General features: G+C 47.9%; 1 protein-coding gene across 1 annotated transcript in view; it reads right to left on the bottom strand.

Annotated features, from left to right (window-relative positions):
- CUX1 (cut like homeobox 1) overlaps positions 1-14,999 on the bottom strand; it is a 301,593-nt gene that overhangs the window by 91,563 nt on the left and 195,031 nt on the right. The window lies entirely within an intron of this gene.

The raw sequence follows: 14,999 nt of genomic DNA, 5'->3' as shown, positions 1-14,999 counted from the left end.
AAAAACAAAGAAATTAATAGGACACCCTAATTTTGGGTCACTGAGAGGAACCAAAACTAGATCTGGGGAGAATCATGGAAAAAAGCTTCCCCAGTTCTCTGAAATGAAACCTTGGCATCTTTGAACAGACGTCCTGGTTGACATTCCCTTCTGGGAAGATCCGTAGGGGTCTGAGCAGGCAGGTGAAGACAGTGAAGGCATTTGGTGCCCTTGTCTGCAGACACAGAGACAAAGAAACCAGAGGCCCCACACAGCTGAGATGGTCCAGTCATTGTGTGACTGTGACTCTCCATGCTAGGCCTGCCAGCCTCTCTCTCACGGCTCACTCTGGTGGGCTGATCCAGGGGAGACCCCGCACCCTTGTGAGGACAGTAAAATTAGGGAAAAGGGATGCAGAAGCTGTAGCTGGAGAAGAGTTATGAGGCGTCAGAGCAACATGGAGGAAGAAGCAGCCCCACGTGCCTGAGCACAGGGGTGTGGAGGAAGTGGTAGTGGGGGCATGATTGCTGGGCGAGGAACAACCCCAAAGTTGGGGGCCTGGCTTCAAATCCCAGCCCTAACCCTTCCTATCAAGGTGATCTGATACAGAGAATCTCTGGGACTCAGTTTCCTTATCTGCAAAATGAGTAGATTACAGTTATACTATTCCTACCTCACACAGAGGGCAAGAAGAATGAATGAGAAAATGTTGCTTAAGCTATCGGCCATTTTGAGGCCAAAGGCTCACAAGTTCAGAAGTAGTGAGACCTTGTAGATTGTTTCATTCGACTGTTTCATTTCTCAGACAAGGAAACCAAGGCCCGGGGAGAGTAAGAACTTTTCCCAGGTGTCCTGTCTTTCCAGTTCAGTGCTCTTTACTAGGAGATCGAGGCCTTCTGTCTACATGAGGCCCTGCCTGGACCTCTCATTGGTCACTTTGTATGGGTCTTGTGTGCACCTATTTGGGGGTCTCCAAAGTCTTAGCGAAGCATGAGCCTTAATGAGCTTTAAGAAAGCTATCAGAACTGCATATGTCCTTCCTTCTTATTTGTCTCTGTATCCTAGGCCCCTATTCTAGAACGATGTTTGGCACTCATCCATCCATCCACCCAACCTACTCATTCATCCACTCACCCAAACACTCACCCATACCATCCATCCATCCATCTGCCCACTCACACACCCATTCACCCACCCACCCACCCATCCATCCATCCATCCATCCATCCATCCATCCATCCATCCATCCATCCATCCATCCATCTATTACATCCATTGAAGATAAGGGGCTCTGCTTTGGGGTGAGTCTCTCCCCCATGAAATAAGAGAGCAGGGACCACCAGAGCTAAAGCATGGAATTCAGATTCTCAACATAATAGGTCTTTAAAGAAAGGAGAAGTCAGTGTGTGCTGACATAGCCAGGGAAGGCTTCTGGGAGGAGGGTGGGCTTGGGTTGGATGATGAAGCTGGGTGTCCCAAAATCACAGAATTAGACCAGACCTTCTAGATTCCTTACAGAGTGACCACTTCCTCAAAACAGGTGGAGCTGAATTAGGCAGGGCCTCGAATGCCAATCTAAATCGTTTGGTCTACAGAAAGTGGGCTTCTCTAGGGCACAGGTAATTTTTTAATTGTTCTATATCCTCAGATGGTGTGTGTACAATGGTGTCTGGTACACAGTCAGAGCTTCATCAATGCTTGTTGATTGACTGATTTCTCTTCTAAGCTCCTGGGACCCTTAGGGTCTGAACCACATCACCTGGCTATCTATGGTCTCACATAATTATCTCCTCTAGGCCCAAGTCTCACCTTTCTAGTCAGATTCTACTGCTGGGAAGGCAGTAAGAGTGTCCTTGTTTCTACGTTAGGCTCTTCTCCATAGCATTTGGCACCAGACCCATGTGCTTGGTAAATAACTGCTGGCTTGATGTTAAGTAAATAATCTCAGAGAAGCTCAGATGTGATCCAAACTGAACACTCAGCATGAGTTTCAGGGATCTGTCAGTCAGTGAAATGGATATTATCACAAGGAAAGGTTAAAAAGTTGGAAGATACTGACTCTTGATGGAAACAAATCTGGAGGGTGTCAGGGCCGAGAGAGGGGCAGAGGCTTCTCCCTCTGCATGGATCACTTTTTCTAAGCCCTGGAGGGGCTGTAATCTGCCTCAGTGGAGAAATCGGCCACGCTCCTGAGATGCCTGATGTGGTGAAGTAAGGAAATGCGTAGGGAACAGGAAACATCACGCTTGGCAAAGCCAAGCGTCATCTCATCTGAACTTCACAACAAGCCTGGGAGGTGGGCGCTACCGTGATTCCCATTTCAGAGATGAGGAAACTGAGGCAGGCAGGGGTTAAGGGACTTGTCCAAGGCTGCACAGTTGGTACACATCTGTGGCTGGATTTGAACTCCGATCTTCCTGACTCTAGTCCCAGCACCCTGTGAATGATGGCACCTCCCAGCAGTCTCAGAAACAAGATGGATGCATCTGATAGCAGTGTATCTGTTCTCCAACCTTTCACAATTGTACATAATTGGGAAAAACTGTGCTCTAACTGTCCCTGACCAATCCCCTCTGCTGCCTGTTGCAGGGCATATGGACACTGGGTCTGGAGTCAGGAAGGCCCGAGTTCAAGTCTGAACCCAATACTCGCTAGCTCTGTTATCCTGGGCAGATCACTTAACTTCTGCCTGCCTCGGTTTCTCCATCAAATGGGAATGATAAGAGTACCTACTTCCCAGTGTTATTGTGAAGATCAAAAGAGATATTTGTAAAAGGCTTAGCATAGTGCCTGGCCCATGCTTGATCCTTCCTCCCTCCCTCCCCCCTTCCCTTCCTTCCTTCCTCCTTCTGTCTCCACCCCCTCCTTTCTTCCACCTTCCTTTCCCATTCTTTCCTCCCTCCTTTCCTCCCTCCCTCCCTCCTTCCCTTCCTCCCTCCCTCCCTCCCTTCCTTTCTTCCTTCCTCTGGATACTTCTCAGGCCCTTATGACTCTGGGTAGCCTTAACATACCACTAGCCTCAATGAGGGATTCCATTCCTTGTTATTAGGCATACACCTCATTAGACATGCCTTGAAATCGAATACTGCTTTTTAGACTGGGCTATAAAGGCTGTTCCAACTTGCAAAACTGCCCAGTGAAATAAAGCTATTTTGGGGACAATTTCCTAACTCCATGGTGTCTCTTGGTCAGATAAGCAGCAGAACATTCAAATGACTGCTCTGAATGTTGACTATGAAAGTGGAAGTTGGGGATGGGAGGCGGGGGCCCCTCAAATGACTAAGCACAGGGTGGCATCATCATAAAACTAAACTTTCAGGTTCTTGAAGAGAAGCCACAATGCCACAGAAAGGCTATTCTCCTAACTCTAAAGGGCAAAAATCAGTCAAAGATGCTATGGGTCTTCAACATAATATGAAAGAATGATGGGAGTTGCCACTGTGACGGTGTGAAGACAAAGGCACAGGAGCATGTGGATGCCAGCTAGGGAAGGCTCACTATTTTTCTTAAGGTCAGCTAAACAACTTTCTAGCAAAGTTTTCAATTTAAATCAAATAGTTGTTTCAAGGAGCCTCTGACCATTGGCTCCATGATGCATTCAACTGAAATCTGTATTTGTCAAGTTGAAGGGCACCACCCTGTGACAGTGCTTTTGGAAAATGTAAGTTGCTGCTAAGACAAGTCAGTCAACTGCAGTGTTATTAATGATTTCATTCAATAAATCACTCAATTAAAATTTACTGGGCACCCACAAGGTTCCTGGCAGTGAGCTAGGTGCTATGGGATGAGTGAATAGAACAGAGAAGACACAGGCCTTGCCCCCAGGGGATGAGCCGTCAAGCAGAGACAGGAGAGCCTGGCAGCAGGCGGCCAGGATGGTGAAACCCGGACTGAGCAAGGCCGAGAGCGAGAGCTCGGCTATGGGCTGACAGCACAGACCCAGGACCTGGGGCCGCGCGGGCACTGCCAGCAAAGCTGATGCCTGCTCAGGGGCTAGGAAGCAAGGCATAGCGTCACTGAACGTGGCTCTCATGAGCAAGATGGCCGTGCGCTGCCAGGGACACGCCCCGTCTGCTGTACGGTCCATCCTGGGTGCCGCGCTCAAGGAAGGATGTTGGTAGAGCGGCAGATAGTCAGGAAGACGACGCCCAGGCTGGGGGGCCTGGAGACCATGAAGTACAAGGATGAGAAGAAGGAACTGGGGAGGTCTTTAGCTTGTAGAAGACAAGACGGGGGTACGCTATTATTACAATCTTCAAATATCTTCAGGGATGACAGACGCTTCTTCAAGAATGGTTAGACTTTCTCTGCTTGGCCGTAGTAGGAGAAATGGGTAGAAGGTTAAAGAAATGAGTTTAAAAGGAACATGTTATATAAAAAGAGATGTCATCCTCACAGCTGGCTGCCTGGGAAGGGAGCGGGCTTCTTCCCTCTGGAGCCCTCGAGCAGAGGAGGGGGATGGGAAGTGGGAGGGCACATGCTGGTAAGCCATGCTGGAGAGGTGAGCTTTGGACTAGATGGTGGGTGTCAGAGCCCATGACTCTGGATGTTCTGGGAATAGGGACCAGCTGGGTGAAAACAAGGAACTAAGCCAGAATATGGTAGATGGTGGGGAAACAGGTTTGTGGACTTCTCTCCTTACAGACATTCTTTTAGAGAATATGGAAACAAAGGTTATCTATGCAAATATTTATCCTTTTTTTTTGCTGATACAAGCAGTTTTTACATCAGCTCCATTTCCAATATACAGTATTCCCCTCTCCTCTCCCCAGCCATCTCTTATAACAAAGAATAAAAAAGGGGAGGGGAAGAAACTATCTCACCGACTGAGTCAGAGTATATGTGGAGTTATTCACCCATTATCCTGATTTACCCCTTCCCCCCAACTCCCTCTAGAAAGGATGGAGATTACGTAAATATTTGTTTGAAAGAATGGAAGGGTCCTTCTTCTAGTTAAAAATTTGAAGCAGAGAATGGAGGCCAAGAGCTGAAAAAGGCACAGGACAGCAAACGACTCATATACCAGAGAGGAACCAAAATTTGTTATTTTCCTCTATCACTTGCCAGTTTGGGAATAGCCGCGAGAGACCAGGGACTAGACTAGGGAGTCAGGAGACCAAGTTTCTCATCCCAGCTGTGCCCCTATGTAGCCTACCAAGTTGGGCAAGGCTAATGAGTCTGGGCCTCAGTTTCCTTGTCTGTAAAATGTTTGACTACAGACGATTCCCTTCAACTCGGACATTCTGCACAGGGAGCACAGTGACTTGTGGGCACCGATGCACTGGACAGACTGCAAAAATTCTTCCAGGAGCATTTCCCATAAAGAATATAATTCCCACCACTCTGTCTGCCGTGCCAAGAATGACACATGCCCCCCCCCCTCACAGTTTCGGAGTCAAGTATAAAGAGCCAGATCCATTCACCCCTGGGAGCTACTATCTTGACTTGGACACAATCACTGAAATGTATTTCAAGTTAGCTGGAATATCAGTTTTCTGTCTTCTGATCAGTTTAACATTTGTTACCAAGCAACTGTGAACCTGACCGGCCACCTGCTCTGAAACCCACGGCGCTTACCTTGCCCTGGCTGGACAAGATCTGTATTTCCAGCACGAATGATGGCCCTTCGCTCTGCTCTATCATCCAGCAGATTCTAATGATAGGTGTCAAGATGACAGCAGGGCCCACAGAGGCGATTACGGTCTCTGTTCTAGAAACACCCAATGGAAGGAAGCCAGCTGGGCTTGGCAAAACACTCGGGAGCATTGTTTTAGAGTCTGTTGACAAGCTGGTAATTCTGGCAAGAGGGGACACTTTCTTAAATGATTAATTCAACAAACAATTTTAATCATCGGTGTAAAGCACTTTCCTAGGGGGTAAGGTGGGGGTGGGGGGGGGGGAGGACTTTACTTATTTAGGACCACAGACATGGAGCTGGAAGGAGCCTCAGAGATCATCCGGCCTAGGGCTGGGGAACCTGTGGCCCCAAGGACACATGACGCCCTCTAGGTTCTCAAGTACGGCACTCTGACTGCATCCAAACTTCAAAGAAATCCCCTTAATAAAAGGATTTCTTCTGTCAAACTAGGACTCAGTTGAAAGGCCGCACACAAGGACTTAGAGGGCCACATGTGGCCTCGAGGCCAAAGGTTCCCTGCCCTGGGCCAGATTTTGGCCCAACCCTCTCTTTCTTTCACTGGACAGATGAGGAGACCAAGGGTCAGGGAGGTGACTGGGGCCAAGTAAGGATCTCAGCCCAACTCCCCCTTTTACACATGAGGACACTGAGAAACAGGGAGGAGTCACTTGCTCAAGGACACAGAGCTAGGGAGAGAACCAGGATCTGAACTCGGGGCTCTGACCACTGTCCCTGTGGCCTCTCTCTCATCACTTCAGCCATTTGCCCACAGGATCTGCCAGGCTGCTACTACACAGAATGGAGCCTGAGCCTCCGCGAGGCTGCCCAGGGTGCAGGCGGCAAAGCCTGGCTTCTGAGTGCAGATCCGGAGCTCTTCACTTCCACGCCAAAGGGCCAAACCAATCAACAAACATTTATTAAGCACCTACTATCTGCAGGCACTGGGTTACATGCCAGCAATCCAAAAAGAAGCAAACACTGGTCTTGCCCTCAAGGAGCTTGCAGCCCAAGGGGAGAGACAGCATGCCAGTAAATTTACACAGAGTGAGCTCTCCACAGGATAAAGAGGAAATGATTAAAAGAGGGAAGGCACCGGAATTTAAAGGAAGCCTGAGAGGTCTGGTGGGAGTGGGAGGGAGAGCATTCCAGGCCTGGGAAGAAAATGTCCAGCACCGAGAGATGGGAGTGTCTAGTCTGTGGGATGTGGACCACGAGGCCAGTGTCCTGGGAGGGGACATAAGAAGACTGGAGAGGCAGGAGGGGGCCTGGTTATGAAAGGCTTTGGACACCAGACATAGCATTTTCTATTTGATCCTGGAGCCGACAGGGAAAAATAAAAGAACTTCATTTTAATGGCCTTGGAGTCGGAAGGAGCCTCGGCCACTGTCAAGTCCAAATCCTTATTTTACAGAAGTGGAAAGCATGGTGTAGTGGCAGCAGACGGAATGCTGGGCCTTAGACGCTTCATTAAACCTGTGGGACACTAGACAAGTCACTTCCTAGATTACGTAAAACGAGGGAGTTGAACTCAGCAATGTCCCAGAGTCCTTCTAACTCTCAAACTAAGTAGTGCTGGGAATGCCAGGTGACCTCACGGGGGCTGGAAGCCCCCCACTCTATTCTAATGACTTCATCTTACAGGGAAGGAAACTGAGGCCCAGGGAGGCGGAGTTACTTTCCCAGGATCTTGCACCATGCTCCCTCCACACAGAGGGTCTACTCTACACAAGACACAGGGTCAGGCAGTGGAAATGCTCAGCGAACTAACACGTGGGAACGAGGTGCATCCAGGAAAGGTCCAAGGAAGTGCGGTGAGAAGGAAGGGGGAGAGGACTCCGTTCCCTGAGGGGAGGACATGGAGGTGGGAGAGATGGGCGGGCTCAGGGTCTGGCTGGAATTCAGACTGTGTCCAGAGGTCTTCCTAGAACTGCTCTGTGACTTCCCCAGGACAAGCTCATCACCTGGAATCCATCATCTTGGCCTCTAGTCCTCAACACCTCCTTGGCCCCCTTGGCCGCCTCTCCCAGAGAGAAGGCCCTCCCTCCTACTGGGCTCAGGCATTTCCAGCCAAACTCCCCATTCTCCTTCAGCTGACCCATGTCCCCCCTGCCAGGGCATATGCCCTTTTCCAGCTTCCTTCAGTGAATGATCTTCCTCCATCAGACAGGAAGCTCCTTGTGGGCAGGAACCACTAGCCCTTGGGACAGGGCCTGGCACACGTAGGCACTTGGTAAATGTTTACTGATCGAGAGGTGAAGCTGGAGCTGCTGAGATCTCGTGAAGGACTGAAATGTTCAAGGAAATGCTCAAAAACATTCCACATGAACTGACATGCAGCGAAGCAGATGGAGAGGGAGCCTGCCGCAGACTCAGAAAGCCTGGGTTCAAGCCTCTTCTGAGGCCCAAGGGCTGCATGGCCCTTCTCCTGGAAGGGCCCCAGGCTGCACTCCAGGACTCTGCAGGGCAGAAGAGGGGCTGCCTGCACGGGTGGAGGGACCTTCTTCATTGGGACATCTCCACACCAATGGAATCTGACACTCAACCCAACAATCCGAATAGCAATAATATTGGAGAATGGTTCCTTAACCCACCTCTTAACAGAACATCAAATAGGAAGAATAACAGCAGAGCCATGGCTTTCCTGCAGGATCCTTCCCAGCTCTACCTCATGGGAAGAGAGGGGAACAAGGCAACGACAATTGTCCCAGCCACCTCCTCTCTCTGGGCCTTGGCTAGCCCTGATGGCCTTTAATGTCCCTTTCAGATCCAAGTCTGTGGTTTATGACAAAACTAATTAGACAACAGCACTTCTTAGAAAACAAAAGTATTTTAATGCCGTCCCTGGTCATGTCAGAACATTTTCTCTATGAAGGCTTTCTAATCCTCCCCCCTTCCCCTTTCACCAAATAAAAAGGAAAAAAAAAAAGCTAATCCTCCCATAAAATTACCCTCAATATCGAAATAAAACACACAGAGGTTAATACCACAACTATAAATGTTATCTTAAAAGTGCAGTAATGAATTAAATTGTATGTACTTTTTCAGAGCAAATGTCAACAGTCTTCCAAAGAGTCTTCCAAAGGCCTCATTCTTTTCATTTTCAAAGCTCAACTACTCCATCAGCAGCTGACAGTCAACATTAGTATAAATTCACTTATTTTCAAAAGTCCATAATAGTGGCATATACTGTTTGCTCAGCCAAACTATCTATTATCAAAATTTAGTTCTCTCACCTTTTTATGAGCTGACAAAACAGCCTCCATCGATCTATGAACCTCAGACACATTTACCCTCAGCTCTGACGTCAAGGCAGCAGATCATTCCAGCTTGGCCTAGAGTGGGGAGTTCTTTCAGTCGGGCCCACATGGATCATTTCAGAGCATTCTTTGGGTTAACACATAATCTTTATAGGTGGTCAAGGTTGATAGGACTGAAAATATATTCATCTTAAAAGCTGGGTATTGACTCTGACACGGTGCTCTGTGATCCTCAACTACGACTCATGGAGATCCGTCCCTTCCCATGAGACAGACTGCTGACTGTTAGCACAAAGCAGATCTCGTCGACGGAGGGAAACAGGGGAAGGACACATTTTCAGGCTCACCAAGTCTTTTTAGATACAAGTCTGAAGTCAATAATCTCAACACCAGAGAGGAGAGATCTCCTGGGATCAAAGAGAGACACCTTCAAGGGAGGAGCTGGAGCCTCTTCTGGGTGCTGACCCCATGGGGCTGTCTGGGGAAGCTGATATACTTACTCTTCAAAATCAGGTTTCTATTTACACTCATTAAATAAAATACATGCGACTGCAAAAGAAGCCCATTGTCATTACATGGAACGGTCACTTTCTCTCTCTCTCTCTTTCTTTCTCTCTCCCTCTCTCTCTCAGACAAGGCCACTGTCATTAGGTTAAGACCCCGTGTTCCAAGTACTGAATATTTTGGTTAATAAAAAGCCATTACACACTATATTTAATGAAAATGAATAGCAATAGCAGACACAAAATTCTGTCGCTAAATCTAGCAGAAAAGTATCTAATTTTGACCTGTCCTCTACTACCTGGCCCCCATCAGTCTATACTATTCTAGCTCTCATTGCCAAGAAAGGATGGCAGGATATGGGGAGAAGTAATTAATCAATCAAAAAGCATTTACTGAGAACCAGGCACTGGGGTTATAACAACACAAGTGAAACAGTCCCTGGCCTCAAGGAGCTTACATTTGATCAGGGAGAGGTAATATGTATACAAGTAAGTACCATGCCCCAAATAAATACATGCCCCTGTAGCTGTCAAGAAATCGGAAAAGGTCTCCAGGAGCATGTCACACTTGAGCTTAGTGGAGGCAGCAGGGAGGAGGAAAGGCATTCTCGGCATGGAGCCTCTGCAAAGGCATGGTGATGGGAGATATTTTTATAAAATGACGCTCCCTCGAAGGAAGGGGAAAGGGGTTTCCTAAAAGGATGGAAGACGGTGAAGGAGCACCATTTCTTCTGTCATTTTCAAGGAAGGGACTTTTGGCAGCAAACCTGGGATTCCTGGGATAAGGGAAACAAGGCTGGATGTAGGAAGGATAGGCCACTTTCCAGAGATGGGACTAAAGGACCATAATTCTGCAGTGTGCCCTTGTCTAGAATGCTGTGTGTGTATGAGTGTGTGTTTTTCAAAACCCAATGAGATTCCTTTTTTCTATCCCATTTGCTTTTTTTTTTTTTTAAGTTGCATGCCCAATCCATTGATCTGTTCTTTCTTTTTTTTGTTGATGCATTCAGAGATGTACATTTTCCCCTTGGGATTCACATGCCTTCTACAGAATGTATGTGTGTGACTGTGTGGATATATGGATGTTTATGCATAGATGCATGTATATACAAATATATGCACACACACATATACTTATGCAGATACACATTTATTCTATGTTGGTATACGAGAGCACAGCTCTGGCAGGATTAATCATAGACTCACAGTGTTGGATGAGACCATGGTCTTAGCGCTTTGTGGTGCAGCAGTTAGTGCCCTGGGTTCTAATGCCCAGCTGGGCTACCTATCCCTTAAGTGTGACCTTGGGCAAATCACTTAACATCTGATATCATCCTCCTCCCAGTCCCTCAGGTTCAAAACTTCCCAACCATCTTTGATCATTACTTCTAATCCCTCCCACCCTAAGTCATTTAATCTCTGGATTCTCCCTCTGCCTTCCTTTTGATTACTACAGATACCAATCACCCTCACTTGAGGCTAACAGACAAAGGCAAAAACCTGTGAACCAGTTTTGCCTTCATAAGTCTGTATTCTTGATGCCAGGTTAATTTTCCTACTTAAAAAAACAAAACTTCAATGGTTCTTTCATACTCCCCAGAGAAAGTACACACTGCTCAGTCTGGAGCCCCATGCAGTCCAAGATGAGGTCCTGACCTCCCTTTCCAGCATCATGTCCACATTTCTCACACTCTGGCCCAACCCGGCACAATACTTGCCCCTCTTCTCCAATACATCGGCTTGACAGTTTCACTGATTTGGGGGGGGGGGGGGGGGGCGCAGCTCAAAGGCCGTCTACTCCATGAAGCCTCTGCTCATCTTTCAATAGCGTATGGAATCTCCAAGACACTTCTGCTTGGCGCACTGCTACTGGACAGTTATACGTCCACTGAGTTTTATTCACATGTATGTTCCTGGGAGTGCCACCAGAGAGCCTCAGACACAGGAAGCACACAGTGAACACTTGGGAAGTTCAGCTGAATCACAAACGTGAAAAAAAAATTCAGTTGATACAATTTAACTTTTGTCTTTACTGACTTTTCAAGAGGAATGTCTTAAGAGCCCTCAGACAGGAGGCAGAACCCTTCAACACACACAGAGGCCCCGGAAACAAATGCAAGGAGAAAGCTTAGAAACCTAATAGCTGGATAAAGTGAGATTTCAGTTTGGCAAAAACGATGACCTTTTTCCCCAATGGGAGATTCACTTCTGAAAAGAATTTATCTGTTTAACTAAATGGCATTTGGATAGAGGAGAAAGTCATTAATTTGTTTCAGTAGCTGAAACATTTGTCGTCTATGAATCTCTCCCAAACCCAGTAAAACATGGAAAGTGGCAGGGGGAGCCTGGAAGGCCTGTTATGACTTCTAACCGTGTATGTTAGGAACATGGTGCACTTGGTAGCAAGGGTGAAAAGCTGAAAAGCTGCAGTTACATTTGTGACATAAAGGTGACGCCTTCACATTGTGCGAAGCACCCAGGATTTCTCACAGAGCCATTCTTCTTGTCAATCTCAAGCCATTATAGGCACTTGAACTCTCCCAAATAAGCATAATTGCAATGGGGGAAAAGCCTAAATTATATAAACTAAAGAAATGTAGTTTTGTAATTTTCAAACATTCCCAGGAATGGGAGCTAAGCGTTAGGGAAGCGTTTCCTAGGAGATGCCCTGCCAGGGCCTGGGCCCCCTTCATCACAGGGAGAATCCCCTGCTAACCACACCAGCACCATGCTCAAGTCCTTAAAAACTGGATTCTCATGAGGAGGTCAAAGGCGGTTCTTCCAACCACGCTGCCCACTACTGATCTGATAGGTAAACCTCTCCCTGTAGAAGAATGGAAAACTTCCCTGGGGAAAATACCACCAAATGATAATTTCGTGAATTTTCATTTAATGAGCTTTTCCTGAACATCTATGATACTGTATGATGATATCCAGGTTCTACAAAGCTGGGTGGGGTGGCTATCTCATGGCTGAGAAAAGAGCTAGAAGGAACTCTGGAGCTCAGGGAGGCCACAGGTCCCTTTTTCGTGTTTTTAAACAGGTGAGGAAACTTGAGACCCAAAGAAGTGCCAGTCAATGACTTGGCCAAGGCCATATGTCTGGTTAGAGCCAAACCCAGCACTGTGAGTTCCTAATCCACTGTGTACAGGACACCACAGGCAACCAAGACGGCTACAAGCCAAGCCCTCTTTTTAAGGAGTCACAGAATAATCTAACGGTAGGAAGAAGATGGGAGTACGGGGGGGCAGTCAAATATAAAGGTCCAGGCAAAGTGTGCCAAGGAGAGGAATCTGAAAAGGGACAGCTGCAGGGAAGGCCGGGGCTTCTGAAGTGGGGGGTGAGGGGGCGGGGTTAATAGAGTGAGATCAGGCTTGGTGAGAAGAACAGTCCATGCCAGACAGAGGGAGCTGGTAAGAGCTAAAGACAGAAGAGGGAAAAGTGAGAACAGGAGATAGGGATGAGGAGTCACAGAGATTTTTGGCAAAATGAGGGGCACAATTTCTCAGGCAGAGTTGTAGCAGACGGCCCCTCCAACAGAGAGAAAGGAAGCACGAAGACCAACTAGGCAGGCGGCTATTAGGGTGCCTGCTGTGGGAGGAGGGGAGGGCCAGGACGCAGATGCAGGCATCCTGTGGCAGCAGGGCTGGGGAACCGACTCAAAGTGTGGGACGAGAGAACGTGCGAGGGGACCCTGAGGTGATGAGCCTGGGTGACTGGGAAGATGGTGGCACTGTGGTGCATTGGGGGGGGTGGGAGAGAGGGGCAAATCAGAAGGGGAAGGTATGTGCGATGCTGGACATGTCAGGTTAAAGATTCTGGACCTCCAAGGGACAAAGGGGAGTGGGGGCCCGGGGATCCCTGTCACTGCTGAAATGAAGCCTCCAAGTTCTCATTCATCTTTCTCCGTGGCAATAATATCTAGGATAATGATGGTGAGAATAATGATCACCTCACAGTCAAAGCAAGTGGCAAATCCCTCATGGTCGCAGTTCCTTTTACTTTGCCTTCTGGTTTTCAAAGCCTGCCGGCACCGAGGTATCCAACTCGGACGGGGAACATCACCTGCCCAAGGTCACACACCTCCTCGTCCGGTCTCCTAGGGCATGGTGCCTTCCCGCTGCTGATTCTCTCCAATTTATCCTGTCTCTCGCTTGTTTGTATGTAGCTGCTGACACGTGGGCTGCTCTGTCACATCTGCCCCTTGAGGGCAGGGACCGGCTGTAGCCTAGAGCGTGGGCCACCCACGGCGTTTAATAAATGCTTGTAGACTGACACCCCGACTCCGCACGAGATGCAGGATTCCAAGTCAAAACTCCCCTCTCTGTCTCCTGTTCTCTTCCTCCCCCCTTCCCTCTTCCCCTCTTGCCAAGGCCCTCTCTCTGACCTGGACTCTTCTCACCAAGCCTGACCTCGCTCTATTAGAACCCCCCAGTTGAGCTCTCATCTGACTCCAAGTCCAATAATCCCCCCAACAGACAGGGCTGGTTCTCATAATCTCTAAGTAAACTTAGCCTTATAACAGAATCTCACATGAGACTATGCACGGTAACTGTATAATGAGGATCATAATAGTAACCACTTCCCAGGGCTGTTGTAAGGTTCAAATAAAACACTACTTACAAAGGGCTCAACACAGTGGCTGTATGTAGCAGGTGCTTAATAAATGTTTGGTCCTTCCCCACTCCCTCATATAATTTGAGCCCTTTTGTTTGTTCAAAGATTCAGAAAGCTGCTCACTTACAAGGGGGAAAAGCACTAAATGTTTCTAGACCATAATCGAAGTGAAAAAACATGCCTTCTCTGTTTCAGTGGAGCCCAGGAGGGCTTAACTCAGGAGCTCCCGTTGCCCTGCCTGCTGGGTCACTGGAACTGACCTGGAGGGCAGTAAAACCTCTCCAGAGAGATTTAAGAGGCCGTCTCATCACATGCCACTAGTCTTCCAAAAGAAACTGGCCAAAACCATTGGCAGCTTCCTTAGCAAGGCCATGAGGCTCCAAGTTCATTTTTTCTCACCCTCTTCATTTTCAAACCCTCTTTGGCCAAGACATCCTGCTCAGATAGTCTACCACAGCTTAATGATTTCGCCATTACAAAAAGGTTCAGATGTAAAATATGGTGATTGATAGTACAACTGTGTCATGAAAAAAGATTACTGGGCTGGTGAAAGGCATCGTGTAGGCCTGTCTCTTCCCTGTACATGATTCATTCCTGCCTCGAAAATCACACACAACACAGCTGCAGATCTGGCTGAGACACAACGGGACAGAGTGGTTAAAACATGGCTGCAAGGACCCAGGTCTTGGGCTGGGGGGCTCTTTGCAAAGCACTTTCCATTTATCAACTCATTTGGTTCTTCCAACATCCCTCCGAGGTGGGTGCTATTATCCTTCTCATTTTACAGGCAAGAAAACTGAGGCCAGCAAACACGGGGAGCAGAACCAGGAGCGCACTGTACACAGCAAAGCAGAATCGTAACAAGCATCAACTGTGAAAGATTGTGCTGCTCTGATCAATAGTGATCCAAGACAATTCCAAAGGACTCATGATGAGAAATGCTGAGAGAGAAGAGACAGAGAGAGACAGAGACAGAGAGGGAGGGAGGGAGAGAGACAGAGACGG

This window comes from Petaurus breviceps, unplaced genomic scaffold (assembly GCF_028583685.1).
Source record: "Petaurus breviceps papuanus isolate PSGF00001 unplaced genomic scaffold, PetGlider_PUasm1.0 186, whole genome shotgun sequence".
Taxonomy (NCBI): domain Eukaryota; kingdom Metazoa; phylum Chordata; class Mammalia; order Diprotodontia; family Petauridae; genus Petaurus; species Petaurus breviceps.
Note: the sequence above shows the minus strand (reverse complement) of the source record. Positions and strands in the feature narration are given on the sequence as shown.